The sequence below is a fragment of the Mastomys coucha genome, unplaced genomic scaffold (assembly GCF_008632895.1).
Source record: "Mastomys coucha isolate ucsf_1 unplaced genomic scaffold, UCSF_Mcou_1 pScaffold4, whole genome shotgun sequence".
In the NCBI taxonomy this organism is placed as follows: Eukaryota; Metazoa; Chordata; class Mammalia; order Rodentia; family Muridae; genus Mastomys; species Mastomys coucha.
Window position 1 is genome coordinate 50,684,548 of NW_022196910.1, and position 17,500 is coordinate 50,702,047.

The 17,500-nt window shown below is 38.5% G+C and overlaps 1 protein-coding gene across 5 annotated transcripts in view; it reads left to right on the forward strand.

Moving 5' to 3' along the window:
- Tafa2 (TAFA chemokine like family member 2) overlaps positions 1 to 17,500 on the forward strand; it is a 472,572-nt gene that overhangs the window by 222,122 nt on the left and 232,950 nt on the right. The window contains exon 1 of one of the 5 annotated variants that reach the window (XM_031350388.1): positions 2,959 to 3,128. The exons of the other annotated variants lie outside the window; for them this stretch is intronic. The gene's annotated coding sequence lies outside the window, so the exon portion shown is untranslated. Of the gene's footprint in view, positions 1 to 2,958; positions 3,129 to 17,500 lie in introns of those variants that run through there. 5 annotated transcript variants of the gene reach the window in all.

Genomic DNA, 17,500 nt, shown 5'->3' on the forward strand with positions numbered 1-17,500 from the left:
CAGTTGTCAGTGTCTGTACCCAGTACACCGTGCACGTCAGTTGTCAGTGTCTGTACCCACTACACTGGACACGTGGTTATGCAAGTGTGTGAATATATACATATAGATGAGATTATAACTGTGGTACTTTATTGAAATTGTAAACCCTGTTCCATATGCAAAATATAATTGAACATGCCTTTAAAATAATACAAGCTGGGGCTGGATAGATGGTCCAGCAGTTAAGAGCATTTGTTGTTCTTGCAGAACACCAGGATTCAGTTCCCAACACCCACATGGTGACTTACAACAATATGTGGCTTCAGTTCCAGAGGATCCAATGTCTTCTTCTGACCTCTGAAGGCCCCAGTCATGCATGTGGTATGCATACATACATACATACATACATACATGTGTGTATGTACATACAAACATACAGACAAAACACTCATACAAATAAGAGAAATAAATTTAAAAGAATATAAATCTTGTGAAGGATCCTCTTCCTTATTTGTGACTTGTAATCTGAATGGATCTCTTATAAAATCCACAAAATCAAAACTCTAAGATGGAAAAAGCCAAATTTTCAACTTTGATAAACTTCCATTCTCATACCTATCAGTGTCTTTCCATAACTGTGGCCAAACAATCAAACCTCATCCCTCTGAAGACTGTTGCACATGGCAGAGGTGGAGAAGGATGTGTGCGATATGGGTTCTACTGCAAGCTGCATAGCCATTTGCCTCCCTCTCTATAGAACATCAACTCCATGGGGGTAGAGATTGAACTCTCTGGTTCTTTCTTCTATCTTCTGCATCTATAGCTGTCTAAATTAGATTGTTCCATAGATATTTAAGTATATTCCTTGTGCCAGACACCACTGTAAATGCTGAAGATAAAGAAATGCATAAAATTCTTATATTGATAATATTTATAGTCTAGTGAGATAATAAATATGATGTTTTAAATAATAACATAGCATAGTTAGAAGACAGAGGTAGATGCTTTCTCTGTCATCTCTCTCACTCCCTCTACCTCCACCTCCTCCCTGTGTGTGTGTGTGTGTGTGTGTGTGTGTGTGTATGTGCGCATGTTCCCACACATATAAGATCCAGTCCTACATAGGGAATTAGGTTAAGCATTTCTGTTGAATTATCACCCAGGAAAGGCCTGAAACAAGCTGAAAGACTGAGCTATGTAGATATAAGGACCAGAGAAGGTTCAGGGCACAGCCACAGGACAGACAGCACAGTAATGAATATAGGTGGTTGGAGGTGAGCAAGCCATTTGAGTGTCAGAACATGAGGCATTGTCTTGTTAGCAGTGCTTTATGATCATTTCTGGCCTCTGAGCAGGATGGGCAGGGGTTTCCTATTCATAACATGCAGGTGACTGATCAGGTTGTAAACTGATTGATTAATAGTTGTCAGATGCGGGACCTAGAGTTCAGCCCTTTCCAGTTCTTATTGTTTAATGAAAACCATGGCAACCTTCCTGGGCTGGAGTCAGAAGTGATCCAGACGGACATTTCTGCTCATTTATAACTGCACTGGAGTCATTTTGTGTCTCATAGGTATGAGTGGGAGATTTATGGGTGATGTAGCTGATTATGAAGGAAACTAGAACATTGTTTAAGGAATTCTAGAATTGTCTAACTTAAAAAAGAAAAACTTCACAGTACTCTCTTCCTTTTATAAAGCCTGAATCTTTTTTTTTTTCATTATTTATAACATTTCTTTTTTTTTTATTTTAGATATTTTCTTTATTTACATGTAAATTTCTCCATTCCCAGTTTCCCCTCCAAAAAACAAAGAAACAAACAAAAACAACAAAAACAAACCCCTGTTGCCTCCCACTTCCCCATGCCTGCCACCCCGCCCTCTCCCACTTTCTGGCCCTGGCATTCCCCTACACTGGGGCACAGAACCTTCACAGGGCCGAGGTCCTCTCCTCCTATTGATGATCGATTTTGCAATCCTCTACCATACACATGCTGCTTGAACAATCAGACCCCTCCATGTGCAGTCCTTGGTTGGTGGTTGAGGCCCTGGGAGCTCTGAGGGTACTACTTAGTTCATATTGTTGTTAGTCCTAAGGGGCTGCAAACCCCTCAGCTCCATTGGTCCTTTCTCTAACTCCTTCACTGGAGACCCTGTATTCAGTTCGATGGATGGCTGTGAGCCTCTACATCTGTGTTAGTCAGGTACTGTCAGAGCCTCTTAGGAGATAGCTATATTTAGGCTGGCTTGCCCTTCCTTCAGTCCCTGCTCTCTGCAACTCCTTGCATGGGTATTTGGTTACCCCTTTTAAGAAGGAATGAAATGTCCACCTTTTGGAATCTTTTAATACTATTGTTTGCTTTAGCTCCTACTCAACCTAAATTTTATCCCAGCTGTTGAGGCTTTATGAAATAAACATCTCCTCATCCTCCTCCTCTTCCTTCTCCTATCCTTCTTCTTGTTCTTCTCCTCCTCGTTCATCTTGTTCTCCTTCTCCTCTTTTCTCATTCATCTTGTTCTTCTTGTTCTTGTTCTTGTTCTTGTTCTTGTTCTTGTTCTTGTTCTTGTTCTTCTTGTTCTTGTTCTTGTTCTTGTTCTTGTTCTTGTTCTTGTTCTTGTTCTTCTTGTTCTTCTTCTTCTAAAAAAAAAACCATGGGGGGTTGGAGGGAGTTAAAAGAATTTTAAATACATGTAAAGCACTGGGTGAGCATTTTAAAGAAAAACATCTATATTTATTTTTGTCCTACTTGCTGTTGAGAATAGTTGTGGAAAGCAGTCTAGCAGCATTTAATGTCTGTGTTTTGCAGCCCCTCACATCAGGCCTGGGCACTCGCTGTAGAAACCTCACAGAGGTGAAGAAGCATGTCTAATGAGAATCTTTCATTCTCTTGTAGAGATGCATATGGAGGTGGTACTCAAGACCAGAAAGGAACAAAACCATCTACCCTCTGGGGACAGAGAAATATATGCATGTGGAACGTGCATGTTTACCACACACATGTAGCAGCAACACACTAGACATAAATAAAGTAATGTGGATAGCCTTAGGGAATGTGGACAGATGTTAAGAACTGATACAAAAAGTAAAAGAAACAGTGGAAGACAAAAATAGAAGCAAGATGCCCATCAAGTACTCCACTGCTTATCTGGGTAAGTTGATTCACATAAGCTGACTTTTTAAAGAGGCAGTGGGAAATATGAAACATGGAAGTTGAGGAGTAAAAAATGGGGCTTGTGCAACAAGAAACAAGCTGGAAAGGAAATTGAAGCAAGAGAAAACTTTTGATGACTGAGTATTGGGAATAGATGTATAAGATCAGATGAATAGACTCTTCGCGTTTAGGATTCAAACTATAAGGAAAACGAATACTCCTTTTGGAGTTTGTTAAACTGTGATTCCAGGGATGCTATCTGATGAGAGGACAAATTAAAAGAAGGCATTCTGAACAATTTATGACCACGAAGTAAAACAATTCGTGTTAAATACTACCTGTTTTTAAAAAAATATTTATCTTTTTACTTAGTTATTTTAAGACCCCCTCCCCCCCCATTTCCTTTCCTATTTTCAATGTTTAATTACTTCATCTTGAGTTCCCGTTTCGTTTTCAGTTCTGACCACATGGTCTTCATTTCAGGCCATTTTCGGGGCAGCGCGTAGTGAGCCGCAGGAACAGACTCGAGTTCTCTGCTTTCCCGTTTTCTCTGAGCTCCGGCTCCACACACTCACTTGATTTATTTTTAAAGTGGAAATAGTGGGTGTCTACTGCCAGCTTTATGCTCCAGATACTATGGCGGATGCACGGCCTTGCCGTTCAGTGCTATCTCTTCCTCTTCTGTTTATCTGATATAAAAAGTCTGTGACCAATAAGGTGTTCCTTGGTGACTTCAGTTCAAAACCTTCGCTGCAAATCTTGGTCTTGAGTTTACCCAGGGAGGGTGTGATTCACATCACCCTACATCAATTGCACTTACTTATTGCTTCTTCAAGGATAATTACTATTTACCTAATTATATAGTAAGTGCTATTTAGTGGTCGGCTAATTAAACAACTGCTGCACAATTACAAGACAACTGTGGTATCTGAGGGAGTTGGAAGAGAATTCATTTTTATCCGTAATTCATTGGCTAGCCAAAGAGAATGGCTTCAAGTCACCTGAAGGCAAAGGACAGATGTGATTTGACTTCACATTACAACCAGGCACTTAGCATCTAGGAAGCACAATGCTTTCTCCAATGAGAATGGATTTCATGCACTTTGCTGCACAGCACAGGACTCCACTTTCGGTTTCTCTGACCAGGGAGGAAGTTGTGAGTGCTAATTAGGAAGTATTGATTACCTCAGTGTATGCCTAATTTGAGCACCGGCCAGAGTAGGTCAACCCGGCTCCTGCTCGCTTCCTGTAGGTTCTCAGAGTCTGCCACAGGGGCTGCTACATCACTGTGCCTGGTAGCATTTTGAAACTGGGGAAAGGTCTCTGCCACATGCCAACTTATAGGCTCTCATCCCTCGGATATTTGAGTTCAATCAGTCCCAAGTGAAAGCTTTGGAATCTGCATTTTATCCAGAGCCACTCAGGTGTTCCTCAGGTGAATTCAAGGCATCTTCAATTTTAAGAGGCTACAAAAACAGCAAAGAAATCTAGGTGTTGGGCAGAAAGATTGCTCAGTGGTTGAGAGCACTGCTTCCTCTTCCCAAGGACCTGAGATTTTTTTAGTCATGCCTGAATTGTGAAATACATCTCACCCTAAATCCCAGAACACATTAACAGTAAAAAGAGTAGGTATATTTAATAAAAGAGAACATGAATTTTCTTTTACCATCTACCATTTCAGATCTACTTGCCATGCTGGAAATAGCTTATAACAACAGATTTTTGAGAAAAAAATAATTTGCTTTTGGATTGAGCAACTAATGAGTTTTATGGGGACTTGGCCTATAATTCAGAATAACGAGTTGCTTACTGGCATCATCTGGTAAAATGTTTTCTTGCTGCTTTACTGAGAGACGGCTAGCAAATAAAAACTGCATAGAGTTAAGGTAAACCACTGTGTGGTTTGATATTTGTACATGTTATGAGACGATTTACCATCAAGGTAATTAAAAACTACACACATTTGTCTTGTACTGAGACAGCTTGGGACTTAACCTCTTTCTTAGCATATTTCAGATATAAAACATATTTTTATTAACTCTACCTGTCATGCTGTAATTAGTCTCCAGAACTTACAAGATTAAATTTATACTTTTTAGTCATTGTCCCAGAGAGGCCATGGTGAACTGTAATTGAACTGAACTCTGCATTTGAAGCAGCATCTCGGGGTGGCGTAGGCATGTGTGTACCGCACTCATTGCAGCATTCTTAACAGTCCCCAAATATAGGAGAAATCTGAGTACTTTTCAGTGGATGAATAGGTACAGAATCATGGATAAGATAAACTTGGGGAATTTATAATTATAGTGGATATTCTTCAGCCTTTACAAAGGAAGTTGTGCCATTTTGGCTGACATGAACAGTTCTGGGGTACAATGAAGGTAAAACAAGGCAGGCCCAGAGAGAAGAAGACATCGCCGGGATCTCCTTATACATGGGGCCTAATGTATGCTAAATGCACTGCAGAGTAGAAAAGCAGGGGGCAGGAGTACTTAGGGAGCCAAAGGTCAGCGGTAAAGATCAGATCTACAGGAAACAAGTCAGTCTGCCCAGGGTATAGTATGAACACTGCAGTATGTCACCTTCTATTGGGCATTGGAGATTTGCTGAATCATCTTCATCTTCTCTGAACACAAGAAGGGCCACTGAATTGATGGAGATCTTTGCCTAGACCAATCATTTCATTACCTAGTTGCACATGCATACAACTTGTGCTACATCTTGATTGCATATGACAAAATAAAAAAATGGTTGGCTCATCTGACTTTGACCTAGGGTTGATATGTATTAAAAAATTCTTCCCCCAAATTATTTGCTCTGTAGATTCTCACCACCACTTATAGTCTTAAACATAAGCATAAATTGTCAAAGAATGCCTAGCTTCTGACTTAGCGGAAGTGGTAATGGTAGTTGTTGCTGACTAGCCAGTTTACTGGGCGTGGCATCCCAGTTTGTGTAATGCATGAGTTCTTCCATGCAAAGGAGCTGCATTGTTTAGCAACTTTAATATCAATCTCCCTGTGTATCCATGATCCTGTGTGCTGTGGTGCCCGGAATTCATTGCTATGGGCAAAGTGGCACAAAAGATAGCTGTTCCAGGGTGCCACTGCATGCAACAGTGTGAACAACACTTTTAATTTGTCTTCCCATCTGACGGCATGTCTAATTATACTTTAGAAAACCCATTTTAAGTGGTAGTTAAAACTTCCATTGAAATATATTTACATAAAAATGAAGATTAAATAAGCACTTAAAAGTTACATCATAGAGCCATCTTAATTCTCTCATTCCTTCTGCCGCATTTAAAGGATGATCTATATTTTGTTTACACTGAAATAATTTTTCAACAAAAGCAGAGTGTCCAGAAGCAGCTGCTCAGAATGGGAGCGAGAGAGCGAGGAAGCAATCCCTTCTCGCTTTGAAATTATCCAGCCACTTAGTGTACATATTTGAGTAGCTGCAACTGTTTTCTACCATTACAATTCTTTTAAAATGTTCTTAAATTTACACAATTGCTAAAAGTAGTGGTGGGGCAGAGGCATATTTTATTTATCGTATAGAGGTTAGAAGATTTGATTATGCATCTTTAAATGACAAGAGATTATGCTTCTCTCCTCTGTTTCTGCCATCTCCAGTCTGTCTTCCCAATTTTCAGCATTGTGGTTAGCATAATAACTGCTCTACTTACTAGAGAATAAAGTAGAATGTACATTCTCCTCTTTTGCAGAATTTTAACAAGAATTTTTACTATATTAGTACAATTCTTTGCCCAGACCTCTAATGGTTATAATTAGTATTACAGAACTGCCTGTAGTTTAAAGCATTCCTTTTTAAACTTGCCAATGCATTTGGAGTCTTAAAGAAAAGCAGTGATTGGCTCCCAGCTTCCCCAAAGTTCATAATGTAATAAATTTTACATTGGTGTGTGACTTGGGGCGGGTGGCAGGTAACCCCTTCAGTGATTTTTATTTGCAGTCCTGCTTTCAGGGACTGAAGAGGTTTCCTTTGGAGCTCTGTATTAACAGTATAGCTTTCAACCTGTCTGCTCACTGGACTCATGTGGAGAACTTACAAAATTTATGAGATCTCTTTTCTTCCCCCAAGAAGGTTTAATTTGATTGGTTTGGATGGGTGTTTGGGATTTGAAATTTCTCAAAGATCCCATGTGATCCTCTTGTGAAGAAAAGTTTTGGAATCGTCATGTTAATCTATAATTTTAGAAAACACTGTGGAGTAAATCTAACTGGGGAGGCAAAGACATGTTTATATTAAAAACTTTGGCAATGGAAGAAAGAAATTGTGAAGTCACTAGAAGACAGAAAGATTGTGCATTGGCATAATTTAAATTAGCACAGTTAATATGGTAAAATGGTTATGTTACTAAAAGTATTTTACATGTTCAATTCAATTTTCATCAAAATCCAATCAAATACTTTACAGACTAGAAAACAAAATTTCTAAAACTCATATGGAATTGCAAAAGCAGGAAGCCAAAACAAAACAATTCTGAGAGGGAACCAACACTGGAGATACTACAATATCTGATCTAAAAGTACTTTCCAGCACTGTTGTGACGAACATTTCATGGTGCTGGCTGGCCCAAAGACCAATGGAACACAACAAGAGGACTCCAAAACAACCCATTCAGCTATAACCACCAGAGTTTTGACCAAGCTATCAACAACATTCTCTAGAAGAAAGAAGCTCTTTGAAAAATGGTGTTGGAAAAACTGGATATCAAAATGTCAAATGAAACTCGGTCTGTAGTTTTTGTTTTTTGTTTTTTCGAGACAGGGTTTCTCTGTCTGCCCTGGCTGTCCTGGAATTCACTCTGTAGACCAGGCTGGCCTTGAACTCAGAAATCCGCCTTCCTCTGCCTCCCAAGTGCTGGGATTAAAGGCGTGTACCACCCTTGCCTGGATTGTAGTTCTTGTTCTTTACAAAACTCAACAGGAAATGAATCAGACACTCTAAGGTGGGCCAGGTGTGGGTACTCATGCCTTTAATTCCAGCACTCAGGAGGCAGGGACACTCAGATATCTGAGTTCAAGACCAGCCTGGTATACGTAGCAAGTTCAAGACTAGTCTATACTACATAATGAGATCTTGCCTTAACAAACAAACAAACATCAAGGCTCTAAGGTAGGACTTTGGAACTTCTGGAGGAAAACATGTACAAAATAGGCTAAGACACAGGCATTGGCAAGCATTTTCTGAGGACTTGAATATAAAGTAAAACCAAGTTTTTCCTGCTAGTCACTGTGTTCCCTAAAATAGTGACTCTGAGACTAATTATTTATTAATAAGTACTTAGGCCATAAGCTTAAGTTTGTTCTCTGACTTGCTCTTATTATCCCTTTTATTCTAACCTGGGTTCAGCCATGTGAATGGTTTCCTCTCCTTCTCTGTTACATCTGCCTTTTTAGAGTTCCTGGGGTGAATATCTCTTTATTCTAACCTGAGTTCAGCTACCTTCTGGTTTCCGTCCATTTCTTCTGCACCCAGGCAAATCTCTTCTACGTCTGACTATTTCCCTAAATCCTTCTTATCCCTGCCAGATGCTCTACTTCCTCGTTTGTGTTTCAGCTCCTTGGCCATAAGCTTTTTTATTGACAGGTGATGCTTATATGAGAGTCTCTCTATACTCAATTTGCCAAACATATTCCTAATGGATTATATGACATTTAACAGCAAAGAAACAAACATCCTAGTGAGGAGGCAGTCTGCAGAGTAGAAAAAGGTTTTGTTTACTATACACCAGACAAGGGACTAATATCTACAATATATAAAGAACTGCAAAATTTGAACACTGAAGACATAAGGTCATCTTATCAAGTGAGCTAATGGATAGAACAAACAACTACCAAAGAAAGAATGGTGAGTGGATAATAAAATTTTGAAGAAAGGTTAAACATCCTTAGTCATCAAAAAAAAATGTGAATTAGAACTGCTTTGGATTTCATCTCATCCTGCTCAGAATGTCATTATGAAAAAAGTAAATGACATAAAATGCTGGTGGGCTCTGGGTCAAGAGGAGCCCTTCCACAGTGCTTGTAGGTGAGTTGTGTCGTCACTACAGAGGTCAATGTAGCAGTTTTTCAAACAACAGAAAACAATAGCCAATAGATTAGAGCTATGCCACACCTGTGCATGTGCCAGGAAGACTCTAAATCGACATACAAAATAGATAACCACACAACCATATTTTTTTCTACACTATTCACAAAGTTAAGAAATGGAACCAGCCAAGGTGGCCATTGGCAGATAAATGGAGAAGAAAGCGATATGCATAGACAATGATATTTTCTTCAGGCACAGAGAGAAAACAAAACCATGACCCTTACAGGAATTCAATATAACTAGTGTCTTAGAGTTGACACTGCTATGATGAAACACCATGACCAAAACAACTTGAAGTGGAAAAGGTTTGTTTGGCTTACACTCCATACCACTGTTCATTTTTGAAGGAAGTGAGGCAGGAACTCAAACAGGGCGGAAACCTAGAGTCAGGAGCTGATGCAGAGGCCATGAAGGGGTGCTGCTTACTGGCTTACTCCTCTTGGCTTGCTCAGCCTGCTTTCTTAGAGAACCCAAGACCACATGTCCAGGAGTGGTCCCTTGTGCCACAGATGTGCAGGCGTGCAGGGCAACATGTGGACATTGATTTCTCCTTGTTTGGTCACATGGGGTTCAGGAACTTCACTCCAGTTGTCTTGCTATGGGAGCAATCAGTCGAAGGAGACTTGAGTACTGAGTGGCTTGTCACTTTCTCCCTATGACACCTACCTGCCATTCAAGACCCCTGATAACCGTTCCAATTTTCTACAAATTGTTCATCGATTTCTCTTTCTCCTGTGACTCTCCAGTGAGTCTTCTGTATCTGTCTACTTGGTGTCTTGGCTTCTACTCACTGCTAATATTTTTTTTTTTATTTTACATTTTCACTTTTAATTTCAGATGTAACCTGTACAGCACTAGTGACACCTTCTATCTTAGTGTTAAATGTTAGACACTGAAATTTATTTCATGCTTTTTGGAATTCTTAGAGTGAATCTAAGATGTGCCTGGAAACAGTTTTTGGCCTGCTAGGACACGGACACACACACACACACACACACACACACACACACACACACACACACACAAACACTGTTTGGATTTTTTTCTCAATTCCTAAGGCAACCTCTGAAGTTAGGATGTCCCTGATCATGATTATCTGATGATGTGTTTCTTATTTTTTTAACTGTTTTCCAGTGACTCCTTTCTCCTGGCCTTTAGTGCATGGTGGTTAGCCAGTCAATTACAAAATAAATAGTTCCTTAGCAGTGCCATTTTTTTTTTTTCATGAGAATTTAGTGTATGTTTATAGTGTAGAGCCCTTTTGACTCTTGGCTTGCTCTACCAAGTAATTCACAGTAGTATATTTTCTGATGAAAACATTCTTTTGGACAAATGGATGCCCCCAGTGAACTTTTCCTCTCTATTTATATCTTGCTTACTCCTTAAAGCTTACTTCTTTTTTTTTTAAAATCACATTTAATAAACTTATTATTTTTTCTTTCATAATCTTTATCCTGAACAAATCCTATATTAAAGGAACAGAAAAATCAAATATAAACTTTACTAGGAAAATTTTATTCTTATGTAAAATTTATATCTGCTGACATATTTTAGCATATAAAACTATTCAGGATTAGTTGTGTTTTTTGTGTACCTACATAATTAATCTCATTAACAGTGATTTGATGATGTCTACCAACACTCATCATTTTCAACTGGATAGCTGATGTATGTTTACTTCTTGTTTGCTAACACAGTTCATAAATACTGTGTATTTTGAAGTCATGTAAAATGTAGGGTCTGAGGCACAGTTTTATTTTGCTGTAATGTGTACAGAGATTATTAGTGGGAAACCAAAGAATACTACTCAGATGGGAGAATGGAAGTAAGGAAGACAGAACATAGGTAGTTTTAAGGGAATGCTGTTAGAGAGATTATAGATGATATACGAAGATAAAATAGTATGATAAGAAGCTCATGAATAGCTCATGAATAGAAACACATTCTATATGGAAAGAAAATTAAAGTAAGTCTGGCATGAATGAAGTTTGAATTTAGTTTTCATTTCTTCAATATCTTCCCATTTTTCTTGTCACCTGATAGAGTAGCTGAGGTGACCAGGTGACAGGAAAGGGATATGTTTCCAACATATTTTTCAATTATAGTGTGATGTTTGCTAAGAGATGAATATTCTATCAATCTAACATGAGACCTCATTAAGCTAAGGGCTATTACCAGGCCAGGAGCAAGATTACAGAAGTGAGGGACTCCAGTCTGTTTGAAGCCCATTTGAGGGTTCATTGCTTGTGTCTATTATGTCTGGGATAACTATAATCTTCGTTTTTGGAGAGGGGAGTCCATGGTGACTAGATCATCTAGTCTTCTCTCCCAGTCATACACAGGGCGGGGACTTCACAAATCCTGACTGAGTGTGCATCAGTTTGCTTTCTTCTGATGTGTTTTTGCTCACTCCCCTGTCACTATTTTTAATTGATTCTCAAGTTCTGAACTGAAATGTTCTGTATTCCAAAGGAGGATGCTTCTAGGAACACTGTTTTGAATGGTTCATAGAATTGGTTCAACCTTCACTTCAATTTCCTGCACGCCACATTATTACAGATGGAGGGACAGTGTCAGGCTGCCAGTTTTTTTTTTCTTTTTTGATGGACTGCATGTGGTGTGCAGAGTGACTTCAATCAAACAGATAGAGTGAATGACAGAGTGTAGCTTGTCCATAGAATCAAGTAATTTCGTCTGGAATGTGATGAGTGGCTGAGACTTTCTGTAACTTACCCTTTACATTTAAATTCTTGCATTTAGTGACTGATTGTTTGCTGAAGGTCTCTGTGGCAGCAGGATCTTTGCCCCTAGAATATGCCACTTAAGTCAAGTCCTTGGGGGTTTTCTCTGAGCCCGCTAGGCGTAACACGGTATTTATATTTAGCAGGTAATTAATTAGTGTTTCTTGATTGAATTAATTATTGCCTAGTTGCAGAAAAGCACAAATGTTGCTCTGAATACTTAACACAATGGAAATAACATAGAAAAAATACTTCCAAATATCACCAGTTTTCTAAAGTCTGTTCCATGAGGAAAAAAATCAACACCCCATTTAATATAGACACAGAGCCCTCAATATTTTTAATTTAGAATAATTGTAAAATTTACTTCTAATGTATGCATTTGACACAAGGTCACCTTGAGTATTATTATTCCTCAAATATACTGTGTATATGTTAACTTTTTCTTAACACAATAGAATATACATGTAAGCATATAGACATGGACATACATATTTGATTGTTGCTTTTTGATTAACTAGCAAGACTAAGGAATTTCAATAAATTCTTGAAATCTTCCATTTTAGTCTTATTACAGATAAACGTGTAGTGTAAAGAAGCAGAAAGATAGAGGTTCTGTTAGCAAAGATGAAAGAAAATGAGAGGAAAAAAACCCCAGCCTTCTCTCCAAGTCCCCTTGAGATGGGATTATGTCATAGAAGGCGCACTGAGTGTAGTTATTTTCCATGTTAATTCTACAAATATATATGACCCTTCTCGTATGCTCAGAATTGATGCAGTAGATGATGTAGAGGATGATTAATCCATATGCATTAAAAAAATAACAAGAAATAGTAGAAAATAAGTCTTGGTGGGATGAGCAAGATGAAACTCTGCACTCTTCCTGTTTCCAGAGGAGGACTAAAACAGTAGATCCACTGTGGCATTGGTACAGCAGTTCCTCAGAATCTCCCAGACATGGTTACCATATGTCCATAGTCTCCACTTTAGATAGCTACCCTAAGAACTGAAAACAGTCTTACAAAGTTATTGCTAAATCCACAGTGATGGGTATATGCTCCTAAGAGCCAGACGACGGCCGTGAGCTAAGTTCCTAGCAACTGAGGAATGGATAAGGAAAATATGCGTGCACTATCAAATACTATTCATCCATTATTGTGACTGATTAAATCACAGATTTGCTTACACATCCAGACAAAACTATGATTTTCATTTGGAGGACACAACTCATAGAATGTTTCAATCTTGAGAAAATTGTTATAAAACAGTTGTTGATATAAGTACATGAACAAAGTCATGGCCTTTGTTTTAGCAAAAGCATGTATTAACACTGCTGTTTAAGATATAAAGGAACACACACGCACACACACATACACACTCTACAATCACCTCAAAACATCCTGAAATATCCTCATCAACAAATAAACATTTAAAATGAACAGATACTTTTCAAATGAAGAAATACAAATGACCAATAAATACAGGGGGAATGCTTCAGTATCTATCTATCTATAGCCAGTCGGGAAATGTCTACCTTTCTCTAGTCAGAATAGTGCGTCATCAAATGAAACAACAGTAATTAATAACTAATGTTGTCAAGGGAATAGGGAAAGGGAACCTCTACACACTCTTGGGAGGAGTGGGTGTTAGTTTTGCCAATACTGAAATCACTGTGGAAGATTCCTCAAAACTGAAGATAGAATTTCCATATAATCCAGTGGTTCCACTCTTTGTGTGAATTGATGTTAGTATGTTACAATGATACCTGTGTGGCCTGTCCCTCAGTGGACTGTTAGGATAGGGAAGTATTAACAGATGAAAGACCACAGAAAATATGGTATGTATACACAATGTCATTTTTTGTTTGTTTTTCAGCTGATTCCAGATTCTTCTTTGGGTGGTGTGTTCTGCATTGAATGGATGCATAAAGAAAGATTTCTGTTAACTTTTTCATCATTATCTTTTGAGACTTAACTTTTTCTCCAATCATGAAAGATTTGCCTTGAATGCTTTGTTAGAGTAAGGAGGCCATGAGTCCCCAATGTATTGGGCAACATTTGTTTTATCTGTAATCTTTAGGATGGCTTGGGTTTTCTTCATCAACAAGAAGTGTGGAGGTAGCATCTCACCATTTCACCATTTCCAAGGCCTCTCTTCTGTCTCCTTTAGCATGGGGCCGTAACCCCAGTGATCATGATAGGATATGCTTCATGAATGAACAGAATGAGGGAAAGAGACAGTGACAATATCACAAAGTGAAATAGTTTCTATTGAATTTCCCTGATTCGGTGTCACTCAGAACATACAAGGGAACTATGCAGCACAGAGCAGGCAGGTGCGCGGCCACTTCAGAACTGCAGCTTAGTAACAATGGCAAAGACTTATATGACTGAATCAGTCAACAGGGTTTGGTTTCAACTCTACCCTATTATTGGCTTGCTGAGACAATCTTGTAAGGATTCCTGCTAAGTTGGTCATAGGATCATCCTTGATATCTGATCAAATTCTTGACCCTCACCTCTGATACATATATGTCTTTGGCCTGATTATACTAAGTATCCTGTCAGATCCATTTACCAAGAGCCTCTAAACTCTTGGTGTCTTCTCTTAGTAGTTTTCCATTCACTGACCCCTCAACCTGTTCCTTGAATTCTAGCTGTGAATGCCAGCTGTTGTCATGGTATTGAGTTGACCATCTCTACCATATTGCTACAGTTGTGAGTTAATTCTTCCCTGTTATATTAACAAGTATGTACCAGGGTTAATTGTTTTTATTCAACAGTGGCCACAATGAACAGAGTTAGATTTTTATTAACTATGAGCAAAAATAAATGAGTAGTGGAAAAACCATCATGATAATTGTGATACCAAAGGCCTCCTCACCCTAAAGGGTGAGTCATCCCACTTGAGGAGCTGATGCTGATATGGAAGATGAGTCCTGGTAGTTTGGGTCCTACATTTGACTCTGATCTCTGTCCATGTATTTTGTAGGTGCATTGTGGAGTTGTAGTTGGCTTATAAAGTGTTTTGAACAAGGTTACTGTAAGTTATCTGAGGAGAGTTTCACAAAGTCTGCGTGTCTGTCAGATAATTAGAGGGGAATGCACTGGAAGGCCTGTTCTGTGACTCCCATTAGTGTTCAATGTGCTGTTGACACGCCCACTGAGGGAAGAACAGATCTCATTCTGCTCTGAAATAGTTCTTAAAAATTCCCCCCCCCTTTTTTCTTTTAAAATCACGTTTGCCATCTGCTGGGAAAGGAGTTCAGATGGCTGCCTGGGAATTTCACAATTAAATGTGCTAATACAGTCTCAGGAGAAAACAATTGCCACACCTGTTTTCTAAAAGTGAAAGGAAAAAAGTACAACAAACAAACAAAAAAATAATACCACAAGTCTCAAAAAACAAAGTGAAAAACCCATCTGTTTTTTTCCATGTACAGCAAACCTCAGATTCTTAGGAAAATGCAAAAGAAGCTCAAATATACTTTCAGGTGTTATTAGACATAGTGAAAGGTCATGACATAAACCTTTTATAAAAATTAGCTTCAAGGCAAAGACTCACTCAGCCAATGTAACTTTTTTTTTTTTATCTTTCTTTCTTTTGGGTTTTGAAGTTGGATGGGGATATGTTTATTACAGATATTTTTATATCTATAAGTGAGATGGTTCATTGTACTGTATCACTGACATATACCACCTACAGAAAATAAAGATTTTATATTTGTCTGAACTTAAGAAATATTCATGTACTACATCATCATGTGTAAAAATAGAGATACACTTTGCAAAGGACTCTACTGAAACAACACACAACAGAGACTTGATCCTGGCACACAGTTACCAATATGTTCAGTAGATAAAAGTCTAACTCCATGGCACTCACAAGTTAGAGGCTACTGTAAGCCCCATGAGGTCAGTTACTCAGGCATGTGTCCTCTCTCACTTAAATCTACCTGCTAGAGAAATTGTAACTGAGTCAAAACTTCAAACCGAACCTGTATAGTTAAACTGTTTACCATTTAAATTTATTAAAACTATTTCACAGAAGCTGGAACAGAGTAACAGCTTCCTGGTGTCAGGAAAATTAATCAGATGAATTACTCTTTGAGCTTACTACTGGTTGAGTCTGATGGGAAAAGAAATTTGAAAAGAAATTTGTGACAGCCATGAATTCAGAGCTTAACAATTTCTTTCAGAAGAATTTACTAATCTTGACCATAGGGCTTTTGTCAGACTTAATCTTTAAAATTAACTTGATATATAACATTTTACTTCAACCTATTTTTTATGATGGCAAACACAGGATCATATTGGACCCAAGTACTTCATTTAATCTACATAGTAAGCATGTTTCCTCAAACCTATATGATCTTCTTTAAATTTCACACTAAATAGCAGATAATATATGTGTCATCTATATCCTATTTCATCTAGTAGTATGTGAAACTTAAGCCTCTCCATTTTTAGTGCACTGTTTTTGTCATACTACATGCTATGTAGACTATCATCTACTATCATTTGTTGTAGAGTATTTCCCAACACTCTACAATGTATGAACCATAGCCCACTTTGTCAAGATCCTCAGTATTTCTCCAGAAGAGTTTAATACCTGACACATTTCTAAGTCTTAGTAACTTAATGAAGATTTATGGTTAACAAATCTTGTCTGTGGTGTAATGGTTTTGTGTAGGTCAGAGAATACCAGAACAAGAGGTTTACAGAAGTCAAAATACTGTGTGGTATGTAATGAGTGGAGATGTTTTTGTTTATTTTAGTTTCAAGTGATAGAATTGTTTGGTATTATTTTTTTTTTTTGAGACAGGGTTTCTCTGCATAGCCTTGGCTGTCCTGGAACTCATTCCGTAGACCAGGCTGGCCTCGAACTCAGAAATCTACCTGCCTCTGCCTCCCAAGTGCTGGGATTAAAGGCGTGTGCCACCACTGCTTGGCTTTGTTTGGTATTATTCATGCTATCTTTTTGCATCAAATTGATATTGTATTTAATGATGCAGTAAGTAGTATGAACAAATAGAATCAAGCACCACATGGATAAAATTCCATAAAGCTGCTGATCACAGGCTGGGTCTGCTCTCTGCATTAAGGCCATGTTGTCATATAAGCTGGGGTGCATTCACAGATGGCATCTCTCAGCGAGAAACCAGACAGTGCACTTTCAAAAAGTACCAGGATTTTAACAACACAACTGAAAAAAAAAATGCTGGACTGGGTGAGGGGAGAAAGGAACTCTCCCTACTGGAAAGATTGAAAACTGGCCCAGCCACTTTGTAAATCTGAGTGGAGAATCCTCAAAAAGCTAAACACATAGCTATCATGGGACCCAGCTATTCCACTCTTTGGCATGTGCACAAAGAATATGTCATTCTGATGTACAGACACTTGCTCAGGTACGCTCATTGCTGCTCTGTTCCCAATAGACAGGAGATGGAAGTAACCTACATGACCTTAAGTTGATGAATAGATAGAAAAATATAATACAGATCTACTAT